Genomic DNA, 24,673 nt, shown 5'->3' on the forward strand with positions numbered 1-24,673 from the left:
GATTATAACCAAAAAGTTCTGTATTTTCTATAGAGTATTTAGTTAATTTACAGCATTTTTCATTAGAAATAGTTCCTATGCAGTGTATAAAAAGAAGCATTACCCTATTGTAGATTACAGGAATACCTTGATCTATCTGGTATTATATAAAAGCAAATGACCTTGTGCTTTATATGGTGATGGAACTCATTGGGGACTGCCTACAGGTATACACTGTGGGTATGTTATTTACCATTATCATTGTAAAACAAAATTATAATTTTACTATTATAAATTATAAACGATTTGCAAACATATTTCATAACATCTACTATGGGTGTGTGAGGTCAACTTGGAAATCCATGGTCATTGCATCTATGGCTCAGACCCACAGTTATCCATGTATTGCAGAAATTATTTCTAATACTGCCCATAGCCAGGAATTTGTGCAGTTCATGTAATCGCCACCTTATCAGAAGCTGCGGCTGTGGAGGTCCAAGGATCCCTCCTCACAGCATCCCCGTCCCACTTCACCAGGAATAAGGTGGTACTTACTCTGCCGCTTTGTCCAGTGCGTGGTCTGTTCTGCTGTGCCTAATGGCGGTGGCAACACAGAGCCTCAGTCACCACCAATGTTGATGATTAAGGGTTCTCTGAGAGAGTCCCTACTTATGCTGGGCATACATGGCAAGATAAAATGTCTGTCAGACCGACACACATTTTATCTGGCCGGCTGCCAGCCGCAGATGTCCACGGCATACACTGTGAGAGAAATCTCACAGTGTATAGCCCGACATCCGCGCTCCACCCCCGGGGGAGGAGACATTTCCCTGTTCCTTCCGTAGGAAAGAACACAGGAAATGTCTGTCTGTCGGCCGCGCTGGGCATACACTGCCCGATGCGGCCGACAGTTACCGGGTAGATATTGCATCGGACGGGCATGCTGGACAATCCAGCATGCCCGACCGAGCAATATTTAACCCTCGGTCCCCCCCCCACGCTGCAATTATCGCGGCGATCCGCCAATATCGGGTGGATCGTCCCGATAATTGCAGCGTGTATGGCCAGCATAAGGAATGGGTTGGTGGTGATGAGTAGCTCTGGGCATTAGCCATGTATCCTATAAACTACAATGTTGCATCTTGTTACAGAGAGGGATCGGAAGGATTTGACTCCGATAACTAATGCTTGCACATGAGTGGTCTGACAACTACACATGCGCATTTAGCAAGCTGGATCTGAGCCCAGTAGTGAAAAGATATCAGTAGTTATCACTTTAGTTTTTCCTGTTCACAGGCATGGACTCTCATCAGAGCTCTGGCAAATAATTTCTTAGTGCCGCAATATGTGGACCTAGATAAATAGGCCCAATAGTCTTCTTTTGCCCAGGCTATGTGATGTACACAAATAGGTCCCACAGATGCAGAGGAAGCCAGTGGAGAAGAAGAGAAAGTGGACGTGGGGGCAGTGCAGACATGATGGAAGTTAGGTGCTGCACTATTACTTCTTCTACAACCAGCACTACACACACTAGTACCCCCGACCATCACCAGCCAGGTGTAGCCTCCGCACAAGTGGTAGATATGCATGGAGTAGCTCTGAAGGACTCTCTACTAGTCCAAATCCTAAAAGGAGAAAACAAAATATATGCATTACACATTTTATTTTGCCACATACATGGATTGTTTGTTATATAACCTTATTGTTATTGTTGCTCTTCATTTTTGTGATTGTTTTGTTGTATGAGTAAACCTTATATTTTGTGAAAGTACTTTGTACACTGTTATTTATTACATTTGAAATCTTTCATACATTATTAAAACATCTGCTTCTTATTTACACATATCTCTAAATGGTTTAAGTATGTGTGACATTTCAAGATTAATGTTTTCATATTTCACACATTGAACAAACTATGGGGAGGTTATTTCCAAATAACAGTAGTACACAACACTACATTATGGGCCACTCACTAGAACTAGTTGTGTTTAAAAAAGACAAACTCTATGTTTAGTGAGCTATGCTTGTTAACCCAGAGTTGCACATTATGCATGATGACTTTGGACAATTTGTATATGTCTAACTTCACATACTGTATGACATCTTAGTTAACAATAAGGTGATTTCACATGCGTACAATGAAATATTTGTCCTTTGGACATACAGTACAATAACTTTAACCAACTAAGCTTTTTTTCAACATCCCTGATGGTGTGATACTTACAGGTGAAAATGTTGTTGATTACTGTCTGGCTGACCTGCCTCACACTTTCCGTGCTCTGAGAGTCACCTAATGCTTGACCCTTACCTGCTAACTATCTATTGCATAATCTGGGGAAGAGGTTTATGTAACACCATATTATGCAAAAGACACGGGGCAGAACTATGGGAGACAATGGAGGCGTCTGCCGCCGGGAGCCAGCTCTGAAGGGGCACCTCCTTCATTGCCCACAATATATTCTCCCCACTTGGGGCTGTAAATAAGTACCTGGAGTGTACCGTCACGGCCGCCCAATACATGGTATTTTTCCTTTTTTTGTAGGGCGTGGGAGCAGGGGCTGGCTGACAACTTTCAGCCTGGGGGGCAAACACAAGCAAGTGGCCCTGGCTTATTCTACTAGTACATTGTGAAATACTCCCGAGCTTGGCACCATTAAGGTTAACGCCATGTCCAGATTGCGTTACCCTATAGAAGCCTATGGGCTACAATTTAGCTAATTCTTCTGGAGTGGGGTGCTCCGGATCCCTCTCCGTTGGCTCCTGGTGATATATGTGCAGGCCAACAGCCGCACATGCACAGACCAAACCAGTCAGCTTCCAGCTCTTCAATAGGGCAGGCTCTTAACAGAGCATGTCTCCAGTCAAGAGGATTTTAGTAAATTTGAATGAAAATATGAATTTACAAATTGAACCTTTGGTGTAAAATATTTATTGCATCTGCATTAAAAATGCGTATTGTGATAAATATGTCCCTTAGTAACAGAAATTTGCTTACCTGCCATCCTTAGGTTAAATTTTGTGTTGTTGAATGTGAACCGTCCATCCATGCCAAATCTGATCGCAGCCATGCGGTAAGGGGGCAGAGGCAATCATGCTGGTAGGGTGCATAGGCACAGATGAGCAGGGGCACAGGTACAGATGAGAAAACTGGGACAGTGGGAGAGACTGCAGGGGTTAAGGGGCCAGTGGAAGAGAATGCAGGGGAGAAAGGGACAGTGGAAGAGAGTGCAGGGGAGAAGGGGGAGAGGCTGTAGGGGTTAAGGGACCAGTGTGAGAGAGTACAGGGCAGAAGGGGGTACCTGTCAGAATAACAATGAAAGTGTTCCTGCCACTAGCTGTAGCAGCAGCAAAGGGGGATATAGAGGCTGGTGTTTGTACAGTATGCACCTCTCACTCTAGTCCACATCTTCATAAAAAAAAAGTCACCCAGCCAACAGGCTGCCCCCAGCGAACTTCCCGGTGATGCCTACGGCCAGTCTGCCACTTGCAGCATGCCATCGAGGGGTGTGTTGTGCTATGGGGCATGTCTACCACCACTCAGGGTAATTAACATTGAACTTGAATATATTGGATAATCCCAGTATTTATTTACAATTGGTATGACGAGGGTTTACAAAAATACACTGAGCATTGTCAGGGGCGCCGAGAGGGGGGGGGGGAGCAGGTACAGTTTACCCGGGCCCGGGCTTCCAGAGGGGCCCAGCGGGGGCCCGGGTCTGGTGCCGCCCCCCCTCACTTCCTGTACTATCCGATGTGCTTAGTCAGTGTCAGGGCTCAGCCGGGGATCGGCCCGCTTACCGCACCGCCGGCTTCCCCTCTCATCCTGGGTGGTCGGTCGGCCTGCGCGACGGCGGGGGAGACGCTGAGTATTCTCCCCGCATGCTGTGGCTTCCTGGAGGGCTGGTGTCCGGCATCGCAAATCCAGACATGGGCGCCACCATGACAGTCAGCCCATGTGACTGGACCCTTCTCCCTGATAGGCCCGTTTTCAGCTGATGCTGTGCACCTGTCTAAGGGTTCCCCTGGGTATAAAACTGTTCCACAGGTTATGGGAAATTGCCTGAACAACGGTTGTCTCCTAGCGTGCCTTAGTGAGTTCCCGGTCCAGGTTCCTATTCACCCGTACAGCAGCAGTGTTACCACCTTTACCTGTGTGCCTATACATCTCTGGTGAATACCCGTGCAGCAGTGTTACCACCTTTACCTGTGTGCCTATACATCTCTGGTGAATACCCGTGCAGCAGTGTTACCACCTTTACCTGTATGCCTATACATCTCTGGTGAATACCCGTGCAGCAGTGTTACCACCTTTACCTGTGTGCCTTTACGTCTTTGGTGAATACCCGTGCAGCAGTGTACCCACCTTTACCTGTGTGCCTATACGTCTCTGGTGAATACCCGTGCAGCAGTGTTACCATCCCCACCTATGTGCTTTACGTCTCCAGTGAACATCCGTGCTACAACGTATACCACCTCTACCCGTGTGCCTTCTATCTCTGGTGACGTCTCAAGTAACCATGAGTTGCTTCCCACTTGAAATCCTTATTTACATTTGATCCTCGTGTCAAGGTGTTTTCTATACAGTGTTTTAAGGGACTGTTTGGTGCCTAAGCAGGCTTATCCTCGCTGGGCCACGGGTGTAGTGTCTCTATCCCTGCAGGGCTTGGGTACCTGGTCAAAGGACCGCGACCTGCTCACGGGGTGCAGCTAAGCCCATATCCCAATTGCGGGGGTCACTGCCGAACACCATCCTGTGGGTTAGACTCCGCACCTTTGCCCAGGTCTCGCCAACACTCAAGACCTGTGGATGAGGAGACGTCTCTGCTTCTTTCTCCAACTTAGGCCCACCACGTCCTCTTCTCCAGTCTCAGACGTGACAGTCAGTCTGTGACTTCAGTAGACCCAGGATGTATTGGTGATTTTTGGATTGCTGCACCTTGAGAATGGCCCTTGTCTGGACCGAAACGTCGGTATTTTGTAGCACCTATTAACTACTAATTTGATGCTCTGATTAAAAATAAGCTGATCTATTTTTTGGTAAGTGCCCTCATTCCACGTTCTTTTTTGTGTGTGGTAATTGTATATATTATTGAACTGGCCTTTTGACCTGAGGAGGAGCACCCCCCATATACTATTTTCACTTGATGAGGATGTGAGTGCAGAGATGAACTGTTCATATATATATATATATATATATATATATATATATGCCAGTCTGGTGAAGCACTGTGCCGAGAGCTGCTGCTTACCTGTCAGCCCCATGGTGGCATGCAGGGCTTTAGTCTCTCAAACACACAGGGAGGCCATGTCACTCTGTCTGAGGCAGCCCACCCAGGTAGGTACAGCAGTGCTATCCCTTCCCAGTCCACGAACTTGTGGAAGAGAGAGACTAGAGTCGCAAGATGATGATGTCATCTCGCGACAGCACAGTAGCTCCTCCGCAGCGGCGCCGGCGGCTGTGTGGAGGAGGAGGAGGAAAGAACATACTACAGTCCAGTCATCAGTACTCGTCCAATGACTGGACCGGAAAAACCCCTATCCCCCCCACGCATCAGCAGTGCAGCAGCGGCCCTAGTGCTGCACAATAGTATCGGCCCGGGGGCAGATGACACCCTGCCCTCCGGCCCAGTCCGCCACTGGGTGGGAGGCACCAAATTATTACTTGCTTCCGGGAAGAATTTACGCCACTGAATAGACAGCAGCAGAGCACAATATCGGACACTTTGCTGGGACTATATAACAATACTCCACCAGATTTGTCAAGAATTTGAGCCTACATTTTAATAGGCCCATAGTGTGTTCTACAGTATCACTGATCTAAAGGATTTGTGTGCATCATTATACTTATGCTCAGCAGGAGGCCGTGGAAGTCACAATGGAGTAAGAAGCCAGGAGCAATAGCCCGAGCTTGAATCACCTGTAAACAAAATGATCATTAAGGGTACAATTTTGATAAAACACACATATATTTGTGTGGGTTTCTTATTATCTTTGTAACAAAAATTGTATACAGTATATACTTATTGTTGTAGTCACAAATAAGCCTGAAAGGTGACTGAGGGGTCTATTTACTAAGCAGTGTTAGGAGACAGAGTGAAAAGTGATAAGAAAGTGATAAGGTGCCAGCCAATCAGCTCCCAACTATCATCTCACAGGCTGTGTTTGAAAAATGACAGTTGGGAGCTGATTGGCTGGCACCTTATCACTTTCTTATCACTTTTCACTCTGTCTCCTAACACTGCTTAGTAAATAGACCCCTGAATCAACTGTGACTCCAGGTGTGTTAATTAATAGGTCTCCCAAAGATAGAAATGTTCTTTTTGTCAAGGTGGCCATACATCAGAGACCAGATTTTGTGATCCGGCGATGCGGTGGGAAGTGCCGGCGTTTCTGGGTGGAAACGCCGACCTCCCACCATCGATGTTCTGCGATCCATCACCAGATCGCAGACATTTTCCATGTTAAATGTCGGCGATTTGACGACCGCGATCATTTTTTGATCGCGATCTTTAAATTGGAAAAATCCAACATGTTGGATTTCTGCGATCCTGCGATGCTGGGTTGCCGCATCGCGAGATCGCGGCAATCCATTGCTGATGGATGGGCCCCATTAGTTTCAGAGAGTTTGTCAGTCAGATCTGCAAGGGAGGCGTGTGCTGGAGAGATGGGAGCTCCTGCTGTTAGGGGGGCAAGGCTGGGTTTACATCTGTAAGAAATAAGTGCCTATCATAGGAACTGTTGATCCTAATATAGCAAGTGTGCCTCCGAAATTATAAAATAAAACATTAGTTCTCTATGCAGGGAACATGTAAACACCCAGACAGTAATTTGCAAAACAGGCGGGGAGTAATGCAAAATCCTCTTTGGTGACATTATATACCACTTTACAGAGATTTCCGCAAAGATACATAGGTTTGTAAAAAAAAAAATTTGTATAACTTTGGCAAAGTAGCAGAGTTTGCAGTGAATGATGGAGTTGGATGTAGTAAGGGAGCTCTTTTCATAAATATCTATTTATCATTGTCTGCTCAGTTTTTTAATTCCATATCACTGCATTTTGCGGCGATACAGACCGCATTACTGCTGAAATTTATATATCCAAGACTATTCCTAGAGCCCCAGGGTAAAACCCTGCTGCTATGTCAAGGTTTTCTCCTCCTTACTGGCAGTCTAAAGCTGACAGCAAGGAGTTTCTGACTTGACTGTCAGAAAAATCTAGGTACCAGTGGAGAAAAGGTTAAAATATATATGCTTAAACTTATATTGCCACCGATGCCTAAACTAAAATTAATTCATTTCCAGTAAGCCCGTGAGGAGCTGTCTCTCATCTATGATAAGCTTAATGGTGCAATAAACTCATTTTTAATGGTTAGTTAATAGCTAATCTCACTAAGTCAGAAGAAGAAAGAAAGATAATTTTAGGTAAATATTTAATATAGTTGTTAATTATGGGGGCAATATTTATTTACAAAGGAGGCACCAGTATAGTATTATTTTATACAAGGGGTCATTAACATGTATATATATTTTTTAAACCAGGACAGTACTATTAGTTTTTGGTATACTAAATGCTCTGCTATTTAGTTTATTTGTATCAGGGGCACTACAAGTTTGGTATATACTGTTTAATTCAGTAAGGGGAGTAGTCTTTTTTTTTTTTTTTGCAGGATGGACACCACCTTCCAATATCTGAGGTCTCCAAAGTGGGACAATCTTCTAAGGTCCATCTCATTTATTGATTAATAGTGCCCTCAAAAGGGAAGGAACTTATTCCAATTATATGTACATTTAAAATAAGTATTTTTGCTATTTGTGCATACAGTATCTATTAAACACCTATTATTTCATTTAGCTGGAAGCTCATATAAAATTGTTATTTCAGTTTAGTAAAATGTTTGTCTGCAGAATGTCATATAGTGTACATCATATTTCCAAACAAATTGCCCTGGAAGTGTGTGGAACATATTTGAAATTAAATTAAAATTTGCAAAATTGGCAGCAATAATTTCTGCTAGATGCCATTTTTGCCTGTCATTTCAGCCTCGTATCCAAAAGACAATTAAATCTAGCCATCTGCTATCATATACAGTATTTTGTTTTAGATAAGATGAGATTTTTTAACAGATTAAAAAGATATTATTTTACCAGAGAGAGGAATTATGTTTACACTTTATTTTATCTACAGTATCAATGGCATAGTAACAGCTGTAGCAACCTTGGCAACACTAAGGCCTTTAGCTATGCCACTCTAGCAATTGTGCCATAAAGTAGAACATAATAGTTTGTATTTTATCTTTGTTATGCTTACATTGGTAAATGTATCCAAATGGCTGCTTTGGAGTTTCAAACCTCACTTCTAAAATCTAGAAGTTATGTTTACCACAACTGACACAAAATTTGATTAAAATATGTCATTTTGGAAAAGTAATAAAAAAAATGAAATTGAGACTGAAAATTGAGATTCACATAAAGTTGCCCGGGTTCCCGCCACCTGAGCAGGTGACGTAAATAAATTATTATTGCAAAGGAAAGTGTATTGGATATGTATTTTGCAAACTCTATGTCCTAATAGTTTAAATGTCCTTATAGTTTAAATAGCTTTTTATATTTATCCTTTTTTATATTATTAAAGGAAATATTCGTTTTTTTTATTATTGCAAACATTAAATTGTATAACATAATACAATAGTGTTTATTGGTGTTTTCTGTCTCTTCCTCTTACTCCACATCCCCCTGACTTTCTCAACATACAGGAGTTCCCCAGGGGTCCATTCTAGATCCCCTTCTCTTCTCCCTGTAAACATCCTCCTTTGGAAATCTCATCAGCTCCTTTGGCCTTCAATACCAACTATATGCTGATGACACTCACATGTACCTCTCCACGCAGGACCTCTCTCACTTCATAATCTCTCATAGACTGCCATCTTCCATTTCCTCCTGATTTCACAGAGCTTCCAGAAAATGAATGCGGTCGCTATTACTTGTCCCCTTCCTGAAACTCTGTTGACAACATCATCCTTTCCTCTGTCCCCCAAGTGTCATCATAAACTCTCCACTCTACATACCTCTCCACTTTTCAATCTTGCCACTTTCATTTCCAGAATATTGCCAGAATCCGGCACTTCCTTACCCACCATTTTCTGCTTAGTCTAATGTACCCTCAGAGCTCCTTCTTTCAAGGCTGCTCTTTTCATTTTCCTCTCAAGGCATTCAGAGTCTGCCACCCCCACTGCAACCTGCTTCACTAACCCCTTATCCATATTGGAATCCAATTCAAACTCATCCTTTAAACCATTCTTTCAATCCCTACATCTCTAACCTCATCTCTGTCAACACCACTCCCACCCTCTCCACTCCTCTTCTGCATACTAGTGTCACTGCTCAGACAGCACTTCAGGGAGCCAGCTGATTTTTGGAATAGCTGTCTCCGCGCCGGAGTAATGATGAATTGCTCCAGCGCTTGCATTGAGTTAGTATGTTAATTATCGGAGTACTTCCGGACCCGGATAATTAACATAATGAATAGATCCCTAAGTGGCTATTTTGTTGTCCAGGTCTTCCACAAACTTAATAGCACCACACCTGCTATAAGGTAAACCAAAGCCCTGGACAGGGCTGCCAACAGAAATTGTGAGGCCCAGTACTGATAAAATAGGCTGGGCCCCACTGGGGGGCAGCACAGAGCAGGGAAGGCTGAGCCTCAATGGAGGGGGTACAGGGCATGGAATGCTAGAGTAGGGGGTACAGGGCATGGAATGCTAGAGTAGGGGGGAGGCACAGGACAGGGAAGGCTGGACTAGGTGGAGGTGCACAGGGCAGGGACTACCTGCATCTTTACATGAGTATAATCACCTATTGCAAAAATCAATAAATCCTGAGTTGATCAGATACAGGTGAATGGATTTCTAGTTATTGTGCTGTTGGCTTTGAGTATTTCTGTGCTGTAAATTCTGTTGACATACAAGGGAATGTATGTTATTATGCAACCTGCCAATTGAATGGTACAGTTACCGCTTTCGGGGTCCATATACTATATGTGTGTGTAAATCTGGCTGTGAAACTAGCCAGTGCCTCACCAGCCACTGACCTCACCACACACCACTGCTTTGGTCAATGAGGAAACTGCATTTCTTCCAAGGCCTGCGAATGGAGTAATCTGATGATGATGATGATGATGAAGATTAGAGTAATTGTTAAATTTAGAGGTGTGTGGGACTTGACATCTCACATTAAATTTTTTTGAAGGAAGTTACACATACCTACTTAATAGCTAACCCAACCCTCAGACTAGACAAGTCCCCCCAGCATTGGAGCCTATTCTTGGCAGCCCTGGGATCTAATGGCATGAAAGGGCATCTGGAAGGGGCTAGTGGCATAAAAGGGGCATGTGTAGGAGTACAAATACATAAAGGGGCCAGGTTGAGGTTCTAAATGCATAAAAGGGCAATGTGGAGAGGTCTAGTGGCATAATGGGGGCATGTGAAGGAGTGCAATGGCATAAAAGGGACATGTAAAGGAGTCATTACAAACTGAAAAACACTCAAACGATAGTGAGAATTTGTGACAAAAAGTAAAGAAATAAAGTGACATTTAAAATCAATGATCACTGTGTCTTGTGTTATTTATTGATTGCATATCTATTTTCCTGTATCTAGTGTTTTGCATTAACAAATGTAATAATCTAGGGAAAAGATGAGTCAATCCTTATTTATAGCATATGCAGTGTGGTTTAGTATTTTTATATTTTGTTAGAACAGAGTAGTCTTTTTTTTCTCTAACCTTATATATGTTTTCATTTTAGGTGAACTAAGGCCCTCATTCAGAGCCACTCGCAAACAGCAGTACGCTCGTTGCGTTCCGATGTTGACTAACCGCGCATGCGTCGGTGTAACACTGCGCATGTGCATACGGCAGATTGCGTGTTTTTTTGGTCTCGTTCGTCAAATAGCGTACAGGAAGTGACATGTCAAATGTGATTGACAGAACAGGGCGTTTTTGGGTGTTGACGGGTGTGGAGATGGAAAAACGCAGGCGTGGCGAGGCGTTTTTGGGGCGTACATACATTAGCAGATGCGAGCGTAAAATGTGTTCGGACCGACTCATACGTCACTGGATGATCCTCTTTCCCTTCAAAATGCTCGCACAGCTTAGGGTCTGGATTACTCGACCACATTGGCGATGGCCTTCTCCTCCGTCCCGGGACTCCACGATGTTGTTGCGATTAATCGCGGGTGGTCAGAAAAGCAATTAGTGTTGGATTGAAAACCGGCTTGGTATGTGTTTTGAAATCAGTTTTTTGGGATAGCACAAAAGCGTACGCAGGTGGAAATCATAGCTGCTAATGTCAGGATGACACAATCAATTTGCGTACATTTGTGGGGGTTTATTTTGGCCTCAATTTGGTGGTTAGGGCCTATTGTAACAATAATGTCATCATGTTTTAATTTTCTCACCTTTTTATTTTTGCCTGTTGAATTTGCCTCGTTATGTGAATTTTTAAACGTTCCTTAAAGAGACCTTTTTTTAAAAAAATTGTTTTGTTTTTTTTTGCAAGTTTTTGCCTTTTGGGCCAGGATTAAATGTAACCCATTTGTACAATAATGTCACAATACAATGTCAGATTTTTGGCGTAAATTTATTGGTCAAACCAAAACTAAAATAATAAAAAATTTGGGGACATCTTTTTTTGGCAAAGATCATTCCCAAAATCAAACAAATTGGCCCAACATAACTGTAGACATAAACGTACAGCAAAAAATTAAAAACATTTCACAAGAAAGGAGAGGGAAGTTTTGACCAGAAAGGAATATGAGCCAAGCACAGAAGGAGTGTGGGAAAAGTCGCCATTGCTGTCACCGTTTTTTCACCCGTTTGGATGGGGGAGGGAGGGCGCCAGACCGGGTCCGGGATGTCATCGGGCTGGCCTGTCCAGAGGCAGATGTTGAGGCCTCTGGACTAGGCACAGGGCTAGGCACATTTGGAGGATTGGCTGATGTTGTGCCAGAGGTGGAGGATCCTGATGTTCCGGCAGGAAGGGAGGTCGGCTCCACCATGTGCTGACGAACGAGCTGCTCCAGGGCATTGGCGATGCGGATGTTGGCCCTGGTATTTTCCGCCAGGGCCTGACCAATGGTCACGTTGGCCGCAGCATTTTGCTCCAGGGCCTCAGCCACCCGTAGCAGACTGGCGTCCATCCTCTGCAGAATCTCCGTATGGAAATCCGATTTTAAATTGAGTTCTGTGAGGAGGGCCACTGCCTGCGAGGGGGATTGCCCTGGACTGGCTTCTGCAGGGTCCTCAGCCGGATGTACTGGTTCCTCCCCTGCCGAGCCAGCAGAAATTCGGCGGCCAAGGCTCCCCTCTGGAGCAGACTCATCCGCCTGTGTCTCTGTTAGGAAAAATGAGAAAAGACTCACATTAGAATCTACATATTGGCCCACTAACATTTCAGAGTTGGTGACATCAAAATATTTACCTGGGACAACATGAGGAGCCGCAAAGTCTGGCATGTCCGTATCCATGTTGGACACGCCAAACACCTCCACAGGCTGCACACACCCCTGTGCCAGCTCTTCTAAATCCGTCAACTCCAATGACACAGGGGTGGGACCCCCACCTGTCCCCCTTGCATGCCTAGCCCTGTCCGCGAGTTTTTGCTTTAGGCGATATTTGAAGTCGCCCCATCTGTGGGAAAAAATGGAAGCCATTATCCTTTTGTTTAAAATGGTGTTTGTTTTTAGGGGGGGCAAGTGTTTACTTACCGCCGTTTGACATCCCGGGCTAGACGGACATAATCACCCACCCTATTGACAGCAACGGCTACCTCTTCCCACATTCTCCACTTCTGGCTTATACTCATATTCCTGTCTGCCTGTGGCAGGATGTCCACACACTTCTGAATCAAAACCTCCACCTCCTTTCTTGTGAAATGTGGCTGCCTTTTTTTTTTGGCAGCTTTGGCCGGAGTACTGGGCCCAGCAGCCTCTTCCATGTCATCCTCCTCACCTATTTGTGTAAATATTCAGATTTCTCTAATTCACAACTTGCCCAATCTTATGTTTCAAATTAATCATTGATACAAAATGCATGAAAGACTTACCGCCTGACTCTTGGGCATTGTTTCCCTGGTCTGTAGCCATGTCTGAGGTCCAAACAAGAAATACACCAGAATTTAAATGTGTTTTCGTGACGTATTTATACATGCGTCCTTATTTTGCGGCCGCATCATTGATTGTGCGTTCCTATGATCCCTCCTTAATTTGTGCGGGAAACGAAACACTATTTATGGCTTGGTGTGTCTCGAGTCGAGGTGGCGTTTTTGGATTGTTGGAGGTTACCTTGGTTGGAGTTTCTTGTTTGCGGATAAAGGAGTTGGCGTTTGGAGTTTATTTTGTTTGCTAGATTTGCGTTTTTATTTTCCGTTCTCTTTTTTGGTATATTTTTTTTTAGCCTCGTTTCTTGATTTGGTAAGTTTTGTGAAGTCTAACTTTTGTTCAATTGGTGTCTCATTGTGTTTCTTCTTGCTTTTAATTTTTGGATCCATAATTTCATATCTTTTAGCTTTTTTTTAATTTCGGACCCAAAGACCTTTTGATTTGGAATCTTATATATTTGCTCTTGGTAAGTCCATTTTTTATCTTGTATTTGTGAACTAACTAGCGCATTTTTCTGTGTTTGTATAGTGACTTGTATTTGCGAACTAATTAGCGCATTTTTCTCTGTTTGTATAGTGACTTGAATTTGCGAACTAATTAGCGCACTTTTATCTCTTTGTATAGTGACTTGCATTTGCGAACTAATTAGCGCATTTTTCTCTGTTTGTATAGTGACTTGAATTTGCGAACTAATTAGCGCACTTTTACTACTTACTATTGTGACTTGTATTTGCGAACTAATTAGCGCATTTTTCTCAGTTTGTTTATTAACTTGTATTTGCGAACTAATTAGCGCATTTTTAAATGCTTATTAATCCTGTAAAAATTTTTGTGGTTGCCCTTTCGCTTTTTTGGCTTACATTTCAACCCATTTTGATGTACTGTGTGCAATGTCGTTTTGCTCTTTGGCCAAATGTGTGTTTCGCATATTTTAAGTTTTGGCAAGCACAAAATTTAGAAACATAAATGCACAGACTAAAATTTAACAAATTATTTTTGTGATTAATTTCAGTTTGGACGTATCATGACAATACCCCGGCATGTAAGCAGCAACGGATGGTATCATCAAGCTAAGTTGTTCTTAATTTTCTTTTGGGGTGGGTCCAAAGCCTTACATTCCAATCTTGCCATTTCAGGTTGATCTTGGGCGGATTGTTCTGGCCATGCTCCCGGAAGCCGACCAACCTCAATCTCGTCCCAGGCGTAGGCATCGTAGGCGTGCAAGGCCCCAGATATTTCGAACACGTGTCACCCTTTTTGGAATGCCCGATGATGAGGTTTTAAGACGCTACCGTCTTCCTCCCAAAATCATCATAGACACTCTCTCATTAATAGAGAGTGATCTTGAGAGGCAAATTGACAGTCCAACAGCAATACCACCACTTACGCAAATTATGGCGGTGTTACATTTGTGTGCCTCAGGATCGTTTCAAACAACGGTGGGAATAGTGGCGGGCATCTCACAATCCTCCTTTTCCCGGATCCTGAGGGCAGTGATGGAGGCACTTTTCAAGCACCTCCATCATTTTATTCAAATGCCTTTGGATATGGGTGCCCTTAGTGTGGCCAAGGCCAATTTTTACCAAATAGCTGGCTTCCCACACATCATAGGGGTTGTGGATGGTACTCACATACCACTTCAGCCTCCAGCACGGCTGGAGGCCATATTTCGAAACAGGAAACACTATCACTCCCTGAATGTAATGGTGGTATGTGATGCCTCCCTCCAGATCCTGTCCCTGAATGCTAAATTACCAGGAAGTGCACATGACTCCTTCGTCATCCGGCAATCAGGGATATGGCACAAATTAACCAACCTACAAGCTGGTGATGCGTGGCTTCTGGGTAAGTGGAGACCTTTAGTACATAACAATGTTAAGCTTGATACACAGTGTTCCTGATGTTGTCTATTATTTTTCACAGGAGACAGTGGATGCCCTTGCATGTCCTGGCTGCTCACTCCTTATTTGGCTCCCACACCAGGGCCACAAAGTGAGTATAATTCCACACTTACAGCCACCAGGCAAGTGGTGGAGCGCTGTATCGGCCTTTTAAAAGGCCGATTCAGATGCCTCCACTGCTCTGGTGGCGAGCTCATGTATTTGCCGGATATGGTGTCGAAAATTGTGGTCCTGTGTGAGATATTTCACAACATCGCCATAAGGAGTGGTGTCCCAATGCAGCCAGAGGATGCCTTACCTGAGGATGGCCCCCCCGAGGTTGGTCGGAGGTCAGTATGTGGGGGGGCCATACGCGATGATGTGGTGGCCAGATTTTTTAGGTAAGTTTTGACAAAACAACAGTGTTTATACCTAATGTGTTTGGGTTTGTTTGCGAACATCTAATTATTTAATGTTTGTTTCACCATCTTCTGTTTTTTCACATAATCTTTGGCACTCCAACGCTCACTACTTCCTGCTACCCTTACAAAACCTGGATGTGGACATTTTGGGAATATATTCGGGAACCCATATTGCAACGCCATGTTTGTGGAATCATGTTGGCATGGTCCTTCGTCAACCAGTTCTTGATTTGTTGTTTTTTGTTTTTGTTTGTTTGGTATGTGTTGTATTTGAGATTATCACTGTGTGTTTTTTTTGTGAGTGACCACTTTGATTTATCAGTTCTGTTGTGAATAAATGTTTGGAGAGTGAAATGTTCTTCCTTTTTTTGGACGTTACCAGCAAGTGTAACCAGGTTCACACACGTTACATTTGACTAAGGGGTAATCCAGTACTGACGCCAGTTGAGCTAAAATGTAATCTGTTTTCAGGTTCCAAACCCACACCAAAAGGAAGCCTGTACAATCATTTGGCTTTGTAAGATTGGCCTAAGCAGCTTGCACACCAACTAGGAACCTGTAAAATGTAGAAATATCTAATTGACACTACACCAAAAATGGGAAATGACATTGTTACTGTTATGTGTTTCTTGTGGCTGTTTTACATACAAATACAAAACACAATCTTACTGTAAAAAAAAGGAAATCCTTCCAGGAACAGTCTACTTATGTCAGGGTAAACAATCTTTGTTTTTGAAAAAACGAATGAGCCAGAACGTTACTTAGAAAAAAACAATTTATATATAAAACGAACACAAAAAAATAAAACTATTGATGAAGGAGGACCGACATACGGTCAAGGGCCACGAGCACCCCGATGATATTGTGGCGCATCCGGACCACACAGTCGGCTAAATCTTCCAGACGCCTCTGTTCCTCTGTGGGTGAGAAAAGTGTGTGGATTAATACAACAATAGGGAAACCACATTAAAAAATAAAAAACACAACGAAACCACCCAAAAAATAATAATAAAAAAAAAAAATAATAACACAGCAAACTGAAATGGTGGCTGCAAAAAATACAAGGCCTATGTACAAATTCCCACAGGTGTGATATGTGTATGTTGAAATCAGCAGTAACAGGTAAAGGCAATCTGCAAAATCACCAAAAGTCTACCCAAAAACCCCGAAAAAAGGAACGACAAATGATTACATACAAACAGTTTGTGTCTAAAAAAAAGCCTAAAGAAAAACATACCGGAAGAAAAAACGCCAGCTCCGGAAGGCCCTCCATCGTCCTCCTCGGAGGTGCCTCCATTCCCCAAAGATCGGGGCGGGGTAATTACCGACTCCGGGGAGGGGGTAATTCGAAGAGGGGTGGTTGGAGGAGAGGGGGAAGTGGGACGGAGGGGAAGGAGGCCCGACATTTCAGGGAGAGGGTCTTGGAAGGCTGGGGAGGAGTGGGGAATAGGGAAATTATTGGGTGTGGAGTGTTGGCTGGGGGGTTGGGGAGAGTGGCCGAGAGCGCCGTCTGGCCTGACGTTGACAGCGTAGTCTTGGCTGGCCCCCTAAAAGATGTAAAACAAATTGTGGTTAGATTCAACACAAATCCTGGCCAAAAAACAATTTCAAATCCCCCCCCCCAAAAAAAAACCATGCAGATATGAGGACAATGCAAAAATATGAAATACAGGGAAAACATGGCCATGCAGATATGAGTAGAATGAATAAATAGGACAGACATGAAAACATGCACACGCAGATATGAGTAGAATGAATAAATAGGACAGACATGAAAACATGCACACGCAGATATGAGTAGAATGAATAAATAGGACAGACATGAAAACATGCACACGCAGATATGAGTAGAATGAATAAATAGGACAGACATGAAAACATGCACACGCAGATATGAGTAGAATGAATAAATAGGACAGACATGAAAACATGCACACGCAGATATGAGTACAATGAATAAATAGGACAGACATGAAAACATGCACACGCAGTTAGGGCCACAAAGACAAACATGAAAACCACAATACATAAAACTTACTTTCTACGATCTGCATGCGAAAGCATGCCAGCAAGCGGGGCGTCCGACGTTGCAGGTCCGACCACCTGCGCTCCAGCTGGCCGATGTTGCGGCGTGAGCCGAAGGAGCGCAGGCGGGCCCGTGCCTCCGCATATGCGGAACGCTTCTGCTGGTTGGTGATGGGTGGAGGCTGGCTGGTGATCCGCCTATCCATGACCTCCGTAAGCACAAGGAACTCGCGCCTGGTGAATGCGGAGGCTCTCATGATGGCAATGGTGTTTTTCTTAAAAATCATTTTTGATAAAGTGCCAAAAAAATTTCTGATTGGCTAATGTATTTGGGAAATTAACAGGAGCAATTCTATTGGTTAGTGTATGAGTCATGTGTTCGACAGGGCCACAAATCTCTTGAGAGTTATGATAGGCTTGATGCAGTGACATGCGTAAGCAAATTTAAATAAAGAAATGAACCCCGGGAAATATGCGGGGATCCAAAGAAATAGAACAATTGTTTAATTGGGGCTAACATGTTTTTTGAGCAATAAAAGCGAATGTTTAAGCCGTACGTATTCTGCGGGTAAACACAAACACGGACAAGATTAAAGTTTCTTGCATTGTGTTGAAAAAAAAAAAAACAATTAAGCTAATTGATACATTGATTGGCATGATACGATTGAGGGAGGTAGGCAGAATAAAGGAGCAGGTAATCGACATCTGACAAGCCCACTTCCGGTTTGTACTTGTGCGTGCGTTCCCTTCAAGCCATTTCGGGGATGTACGCTCGCTATTTGGCACGCTCGTTAGTTAGAGGAGGGGTCGTCTGAGTTTGGGGCGGATTTTTATATGCGTTTGAAAATACGAGCGAGGCCTTGAATTTAAATATTTTTTTACGTACGCCGAACGTACGTACGCTCAATTGCGAGTGGGTCTGAATCAGGGCCTAAGTCTGTTATTTTCTCAGACTAGTCACCTGTATTTGTATCCAGCTAGTAACGATATAGTTAGAGAGTTTCTCTCTTATATCTATTGGATAATATTATATAGTCAGGTATGTTAAATAATAGCAGCTAGGGATAATATTCTGCCGTATAATTATAATATTATTAGCTTAAATCCTGCTTGTTGTTTGAGCATTATAAGTAGGCTGCTTTAACAAAGCTGGGATGTATGTCCCGTCTGTATGTAATGCTTGCAGCTCTAACCCTTCTCCCAACCATCACTATGACATGCAGCTCAGATACAATTCTCTGTATTCGGACTGTCGCTATGCTGCTGCCGTGTGTCCGCGTTATGCCCGGAGTCTCAGCCGCCTGCTGTCACACACGTGCACGCGGCTTGTGTGCACTGAAACCAAGTCCTGATTGCCAGACTAGTGCGTGGTGTGTCGGCACTATACCCAGAGTCCTTAGCTGGGCTTCAATACTGCTACACAGTCTGTGCCCGCACTCTGCCGCTCGAGTCTGGCTGAGATTCGGGTACTATCAGAGTGTATATTTGGATGCTATTCTTTTCATACAACTTTCACATGCATATGTTTGACATTAACAAGACACAGTATGATCAATAGCCTATGTACATTTCACCGGATGTCCGGCTTCTTCAGGGCAAACAAAAAAAAATGTTAAATAAATATTTTTTTTTTCCCCTGAAGAAGCCGGACATCCGGTGAAAACATTCTATAGCTTAGCATTGTATAGTTTATATTAAACTGCCATCTTGTCTGCCACTTCAGTGCTGCAGCCTTTGGCCAATATGGGTGGAAACAATATTGTAAGCTGTGAAGTGGTCAAAACTGACTGGAAATGACTGGAAATTAATGTTCTCTGAGCGTTTAAAAGATGTTTTGGAGGCATTCATTGTGCCTCCCTAACAAAACTATCATTTCCGAAAAGCTTCTCTTTTTACGGTCAGCTTTCGGAAAAGTGATACTTTTCCCCATGCAGCTGAGGTGTCCGATCCAACCCCCCTCCCACCCACCCGGTTGTCCATTGCACATCCCCCTCCCATGGGTGCCGGATGCCCCCCCATGGGTGCCTGATGCCCCCCTGTGGGTGTTCAATGCTCACCCTGCGGGTGTTCGATGCCCCACCATGGGTGTTCGATGCCCCCTCACGCGGGTATAGTTCCTCCCTCCCTTGCCACATCCCCTCTCACCATTTCCATCACGTCTGTGTCTTCGGCCAGTGAGTGTGGCCACATGTCTGCAGTGCCCCAAAGTGAGAGCTCCGGGGTTCGGCAGTGAGACACAGCAGGGAGGGATCTTAATAATCCCACTGCTGTGGCTGTCTTGTAAATCTTCACAGGCTGCCTTGTAAACAGCAACCTGTGAAGGTTATCGGGGGCTGAACGACCATCTCAGAGTGGCATTCAGTAACACCATCAAGTTCCAAAAAAACCTGCTTTTTCGGAATTTGATGAATAGCCCCAACACTTATTTTTCACAAAACTATGTGAAAATTTTAATTTTCACATGCTTTTGTGAAAATAAGTGTTGATAAATAGGCCCGTATGTGCTGTTATAGGAAATATAGTATGCAACATTGGCCCATGAGCAGTGTATATATAATTCACCTGTTATATGGGTGTTGTCACGGCCAGGGTATTTCAGCATGGCGCTAGGCGGGTGTTACCTGTGAGGTCGTTGTGGCACGGGCTGTCTGGTGGCGGAGCTGGTGTCTGGCGGGGGGCTTTGGCTGCACGCGTTGTTATGCGGGCCTGTTGTCACTCTGCGCTGGTAAGGCCTGGCGGCGTCTCCGTTCCGTTTGGCATGGGCGCTGCCATCTTGCCTTCTGGCCATGTGATGCAGCTGGCCAATCCTGGTGAGTCACATGTTCCCTCCGGCCAGTAACAGCACGGCATGGGGTATTTAGGAAGGGTCAGTGCCTTCCTTCTTTGCCAGTGCAACGTGTATCTCAGCCTAGCTGAGAGGAAGTTCTCTGTGCTTATCCTGTTCCTGTGAATTCGCTGTTTGCCAGTCTGCCTGTCAGCTCCTAGCTTCCACTGGACTACCCTGCTTCCTCCACCACCCTTGCCATACCTGAGTGCCTGAGCCTGCTGACATCCTGCTCATTGCCTTGGTTCACTACCTGCAAACCTGGCTATTATTTTCCTGCATCACTACCTGCATACCTGGTGGATTTTTCCAGTCTCACTTCTTGCACAGTTCTAATTGTTTCTACTTGGACATTAACCCATTACTCCCACCACAGAACTTTAGTGCACGTTTATATATACCTGGAGTTTTATTTACTGCCATACTTTATGTCTTCTCAAGCACTTATTAAAAAACCTAGTTTTATTTTTAAACCCGCTTCTGTGATCGCGCCTGCTACCACCCCAGGTCCACAAACAACCCAGAACATAACAGGTGTCAATTTGAACATGCCAGCTAGTAAATCTCCAAATGAAAGGTAGATGTTTGTGACTGTTGTGGTGATGAGTATAGAGTGTCAGTCTGTGGTCTAGTTTGGTGTGCACAAGGTCAGTTTGGATGTACAGTGCATAGAGTAAAGCTGGCCACACACTAGACCAACTTACATCCAACCAGCTAACTAGTTGATTGGTTGGGATGAAAATCTGGTAAAGTATGAAAGCAAATTACAATCAGCAATTTGCTCCTAAAAGCCGGAAAATAGATAAAAACTGTTGTTTGAACAAATTGTTTAGATCAAACATTTAACAAACTTGTCTGAACGACCATTTTCATCTGTTTTCTGGCATTTAGGAGCAAATTGCTGATCATCATTTACTCTCATTCCTTACCAGATTTTCATTCCAACCAATCAACTAGTTGGATGGTTGGATGAAAGTTGGTCTAGTGCATGGCCAGCTTAAGTCTGTGTAGAGCAGTATCTTAAGGGTCAGTCTGTGGTGCAGTGTAGTGCTGAGTGGATAGGGTTGGTCTATGGTGTAGTACAGAGTGCGCTGAATTAAACTGTGGTGTAGTTCAGTATCTGTGATGTAACATAGTGGGTATATGGCCAGTCTGTAAATCAGTATATGTAGTATGAGCAGGATCAGTCTGGGCTGTAAATAGTCTGTCTAGGGTCAGTATGGGGTCTTTTGCAGGCTGTGCAAGGCCACTCTGTGATCAATGGCGAATATATAATGCACCCATCAGGGGCGTTTTAAGAGAGGAGGGGGCCCGTGTGCACTCTTCTTGCGGGGCCCCCTCCTCTCTGCCTGGTGGCTGGCAGCTGACTGACGCGGCTGGCCAGCCACAGAAGCATTAGTAGATTCCGGGCACTAGAGTGTGCCCGGAGTCTACTGCGCATGCGCAGAACGGCCATTTTCCGGCATTTTGTAGACTCCAGAGTCTCTACTGCCTGGAGTCTACTGCGCATGCGCAGAATACCGGAAAATGCCCGCGGCGGCCATTTTTCCGGTGTTCTGAGCAGCAGTGACACCCGACGCGAGACCTCGGACAGGTAAGTTTAAAAAAAATAGTGCCCGGAGTCTACTGCACATGCGCAGAACACCGGAAAGTGGCCGCGGCGGTGTTCTGAGCGGTGTTCTGAGCAGCAGTAACACCCGACGCGGGACCTCGGACAGGTACATTTAAAAAAAATATGGGTGCAGTGTGTGCGGTGCGGGGCCCCCCTGGACCCGGGGGCCCGTGTGCCCCGCACACACTGCACCTATTATAGATACCCCACTGGAACCCATATATAGTTATACTTACCTATCCGCAGTCACCAGAATGATGCATTGCAGCGCCAGAAAATGCACGCCATTTTTCCAGAGACCCATGATTGCCCAGTAGATTCTGGCACCAAGCCAGAATCTACTGCACTGCTACAGAGGAGGGGGCCTGCACTGAGCCTGCACATGGGCCCTCTCCTCTCTTAAAAAGCCACTGTCTGTGGTGCAGAGTAATAGGCCGGCAAGTAAAAGTAGCAGTGGATAGGAGAACAAGATAAGTAAAGGTGTGGGCAGTGCTGCACATTGAAGTACACTGCAACAGTTTGATATGTAAATTTACTAGGTCGCTTAAAGGTCGTTTTGGGTCGTTTTACCATTGAGTTTGCAAACCAACCATTTACTAAAGTGAAAACCAACAGCAAAAGGATAGAAAACCAAACTTTAGAACACTTTAGAACTTCGGACCAACTATCAATGTTTTTACATAGGCAAGTATAGGAGCTGCAGATTTACTAATGGTCAGTTTTAAAACCAACAGTAAAACCTGGCAAACTGACCCAAACAATAGACCTGACTGTGGCAGGCGACTTTTAGTGATCTGTGCAGGCTTCGTTAACCAGCCCTAGACCTCTCAGCCTGGGCTGGTTTGGAAAATAGTCAAAATACAAAAAGGTGGGGAGAGGTGTACCTCCTATTTAAAAAAAACAGCCAAAAGGAGAACGCTATAGCAGTGAGACACACAGCATAGGGTCCCCCTACTGTAACGTTAATGAGCCCCAATCTGGTCAGCCTAATGGGCTCCCCCTACCCAGGGACAACCTGGGGGGGTTAATGGAAATTAAATAGTATAAACTAATATTGTGGGGGGTTACAAGTAGCCTACAAGCCCCAGCAAGTCTGCCCCAGCATGACGCACTTGTCCAACCACAAGGGCCCGCTAGCAGCTGTAAAAAAAACAATTAAATAAAATACATGCCATGAATCCCGACTGCTGTATATACTTATTTAATAAACACTCCTCCACACATCCTCATTTTACAGTTTATTACTGACAACTTCCTGGGATGAGGTCCTCTTCTTTTCATGTAGGCATAGACGATCTTGGCAAATAAACAAACCCACAAACTGTCTCTATGAAGAGTCTCATAATGAATTCCATGTTTATTCACAGTAACTCTCTATAGAAATGAATGAGGAAGTGTTGATTGGCTGAGAGTGTGCGAGAGCCACTCTCAGCCAATCAGGATTGGATGATTGGGGATAATTTATGACATGTACTTTATATAAATAGAGCTGAGGGTAGTCATTGTGGCCATTTCTGATACATAACGTGATGTGTACATGAAGGGAGCTAAAAATTGTGTTGCGATGGTGATCTGAGGTAGTGTCTCGGGTCGCAGATGCATGCAGGAAATATCTATTTCCTACAGACACCTTCTGCAATTGCTTGTGGCTGTGCAACACCGTCCACATCTGAATCAGGCCAAATATCGGTGTCCTGACCATGAATAACAGAGACATTTAAGTTCAAATGGCATTTATTTTCAACATAGTCTCAATTAGCTTCAATACACTTCTCCCTTGCATGCTACAACCTCTTCCGGTGTTTGGTCCTCAAACCAGTTCTGTACAGCAGTCATCAGATGCAAAAGTCTTCTCACGAATGTGTTCCTTGAGCATGAGTGTGAATGTCAGTATGCATCATCTTCTTCATCTGAAAATATTTAATGTCAACTCAAATTTCACTATTCTCCATTTTTCAGTATTCTCCATTTTTCAACTTTAATGCTGGCCATACATTAGTATGACCAGCATAAGATAATGTGCAAATACATGGCACGATCTGCATACGATCATGATAGATAATGTGGGCTGCACATCTGATCATATGATACGTTTTAAGAGCAGCGGGAGCGCGCATCGGATCGTATCCTACGTAAATACTACACGATTTCCACATGATTCATCGTACGACGTCTAAAATCGGGCAATCGTCCCAAAATCGCACTAGTGTATGGCCAGCATTAGTGACGTTGTTCCCAACCTTTAGTGATGTTATTCCAAACTTTTAGTGATGTTGTTCCAAACTTTTAGTGATGTCATTCCCAACTTTTAGTGATGTTTTTTCGTTTATTATTCAATGTCTGCAAAATAGAAGAAGAATTGTGCTGTAATTTTCCAAAGTGTTCTACTAAGACCTCTAGTACATACATACAGAAAATCAATACAGGGCAACATCAACAACTCAGGACCCAGACTTTTGGATCAACCCTCGTATATACATTATTATTATTATTATTATTATTATTATTATTATTATTATTATTATTATTATTATATTTACTGAGAGGTCCAGCTTTTTACAACTATTTAATTTAGAGCAAGATAAAGGCATTGTTTCTTTTATATATATATATTAGAGATGTGCGCCGACGCTCGTGTTTTGGTTTTGGTTCTGGATCCCCCCTGGTTTTGGATCTGGATTGAATTTGCCAAAACCTCACCTTCATGTTTTGTTTTCGTGTTTTGGTTTTGGATCTAGATTTTTTTCTTAAAAAATCATAAAAACAGCTAAAATCAC

The sequence above is a fragment of the Taudactylus pleione genome, unplaced genomic scaffold (genome assembly GCF_031769625.1).
Source record: "Taudactylus pleione unplaced genomic scaffold, aTauple2 ptg000054l, whole genome shotgun sequence".
Lineage (NCBI taxonomy): Eukaryota > Metazoa > Chordata > Amphibia > Anura > Myobatrachidae > Taudactylus > Taudactylus pleione.